This window comes from Octodon degus, unplaced genomic scaffold (genome assembly GCF_000260255.1).
Source record: "Octodon degus isolate 3935 unplaced genomic scaffold, OctDeg1.0 scaffold00168, whole genome shotgun sequence".
Taxonomy (NCBI): domain Eukaryota; kingdom Metazoa; phylum Chordata; class Mammalia; order Rodentia; family Octodontidae; genus Octodon; species Octodon degus.
Window position 1 is genome coordinate 4,906,780 of NW_004524744.1, and position 2,882 is coordinate 4,909,661.

The 2,882-nt window shown below is 37.5% G+C and overlaps 1 pseudogene across 1 annotated transcript in view; it reads left to right on the top strand.

Moving 5' to 3' along the window:
* LOC101585277 overlaps positions 1–2,882 on the top strand; it is a 34,723-nt pseudogene that overhangs the window by 1,788 nt on the left and 30,053 nt on the right. The gene's annotated exons all lie outside the window — the stretch shown is intronic.

Sequence of the window (2,882 nt, forward strand, 5' to 3'; positions counted from 1 at the left end):
TGCAGATTATGCCTCATTAAGCTCTTGTTCAATGGCTATTTTGCAATATCAGGTGAGATGAAGTAATTAGGCTGGCATCTTCAAGGTGTATTATTCTCCTGTTAGGTCTGATTTTTGGGGAAACATAGACTGTAGACATATTTATGCTACCTTAATTCAATTTAATAACAAAATGCTTCTAGTACACTACTCTACATGAGAAAATTAAGCTGTCTCTCATGTTTGAATTTGACCATGTAGCCAACCACATAAGTTGAAGAGTACTCTCAATGTATCTCACATATTTTCTTCCAAGGTCTCGTGCAACTTTTCAAACCCTTTACAAAATGTGTTTCATATGCATACTATCACTAATATATTTGCCCTATTTTTGAAATATGTCAGCTGTTTCACACCACATTCCACTTAGAAATAAGAAACTGCTGCCATATGAGCTTTAAAATATGATATGCAGTGCTAGCAAGATACCTCAATCGACTAAGCACCTGCTTAGGCAAGCTCAGAGACAGGGCTTTGATCCCCAGCACCAGATGCTGCATAGGCCCTGCCTCCAGGCACACTAAGCCAGCCACTTAGACAAGGAGTGGTGCTGCATACCTGTAATTCTAACACTGAGGAGGCTCAGACAGAAAGATCACAAAGAGTCTGAGCTGCATAGTGAGACCCTGTACCAAATATATAAAAATATGTATGATAGGAAGATTGATTCTTGTACTTTCATGACATTGAAAAACAAAGGATGGAACAAGCCACTGGACCAGAAGGCCGCAGGAGTGGAGGGAGAGAGCAGTCCACTTGGATGGGGCTCAGCTGGAAGGAACCAAGCACAGCAACCTTACCCAAGCCAGGTCCAGCCAGTCAAGATCAAGTTCAGTAGATCTAGTGAACTGAGGCATACTTCCAGGCCCAGTGATCCCAGACTGAAGTGCAGACCTACACGAGCACCCTCATGACACGGTGATGGCAACTGGTAACTGGGGTGAACTAGTCTGCCTGGAAGACTCCAAATACATGAAAGAGAGGTGGCCATTCAGAACTCATGGGAACTAATTTAAAAACAAATTCCCAATTTCAGATGTTTGTTATACAACTGTAATGTTTGCTCCTTAGTCAAAAGTATGAACCTATTAGTGACAAAAGTTTGTTAATTTCTACATTTCAATAGGTGTTATTAGTATTGCTAATTGTACTACTGTAAATAGGATACCATGTTCTCCCTTGGGTAATAATATTGGGAGGTGCTTGTGTAATAACCTCACCAAAGCCTACACTGAAAGACGGAGGACATTGCATGTGGATACTAATATCTCACTCTCAATCAATAGAGAAGGCAGAAGTTTGAGACACACACAGAAGAATAATCTCTGACACAGGAGACATACCTAAAAAACAGACTCTACACAGAGACTCTGACTGTACTGATACAGCTACCTACCATCAAACTTTCACAGAAAGAGTATCTCAGAAATCAAAATAAATAGTTCTCTTTGAAATAGAAAGTTACAAAAAGAAGGAGTAAAAGGCAGTATCAGGCCCTGAGTCCACCCAGAATAAACCAAGGAGACATCAGCATAGGAGAAATTGGAAGTCACATACCTGAAATCTCTGAAATAATAGCAACTGAAGTAAAGAAAGAACTGCAGAAGGTTATAGAGGAAATCAGCTCAGAAATAATCTCACAGGGGGAGGGGTCCCTGCCCCTTAGCTCAGTTCTTTAAGTGGCTCCTTCAACAAAGCAGTCAGGCTCAGGTTGCTGTGGTTTGATACCCATAACTGAACCCAACCAAACCTGCCCTGAAGGCATTCAGAGCAAAAAGAAAAAAAAAAAAGAAAGAAAGAATCTCACAAGTAAAAAAAAAATAATAATAATAACTATACTGAAAGAATCACTAAACATTTCTAAAGAAGACACTCATAAAAAATAAAAGAGAATAGAAAAATGATGGAAGCCTTCAATGAGAAATATAGGAAAGAAATAAAATGCATGAAACAGATTCAAAGAGATATACAAGAAACTTAAAACTCCATTAAAAGTTGACAAAACCTTCTGAATGAAAGTGAAGATAAATTTTCAGACCTTGTAGACAAAACTGCAGCTAGTGAAAGGTAAGCAAAGATCTCTTAAAAACAACTAGGTCCAGGAAATAATAATTCAACAGCTGTAAGACGATGCAAAGATGAACAACATAAGACCAATAGGCATCAATGAGAAAGAAGGAGACCACACAAACAACATAAAAAGAATATGAGCAGAGATAATACCAGAAAACTTCCCAAATATAAGGAAACAATCTGACATTCAAGAAACTGAGGCATATAAAACTACAAATAATTGCAACCCAATTAAAACTACATTGAGATATATAATAATCAAGGGCTCAGAAATTTAGCACAAGAACAACATACTAAAAACTGCTAGAAAAAAGAAATAGATCACAAATATTTAAAGGAAAACCCATCAGAATAACAGCAGATTTCTCTTTAAACCATCAAGTCAAGAAGAGCATGGAACAAACTACTTCAAGTCCTACAGGAAAACAAATTCCAACCCAGACTGATATACCCAGCCTAACTCTCCAGTGTAATGGAAAAGTAAAGTATTTTTATGACAAAGACCAACTAAAGATATCAAGCATTGTTAATCAGATATTCTTGTTTTGAAAATCTGGTGTAGCTAGTGAAAAGGTAAGAAAGGATCTATTAAAAACAACGAGGATGCAGGAAAGAATAATCCATCACCTGCAAGATGATGCAAAGATGAACAATGTGAGAATAACAGGCATCAATGAGGAAGAAGGAGTCAACACAAATGACATTAAAAAAATATGGGCAGAAGTAATAGCAGAAAACTTCCCAAATATGAGGAAACAATCTGACATTCA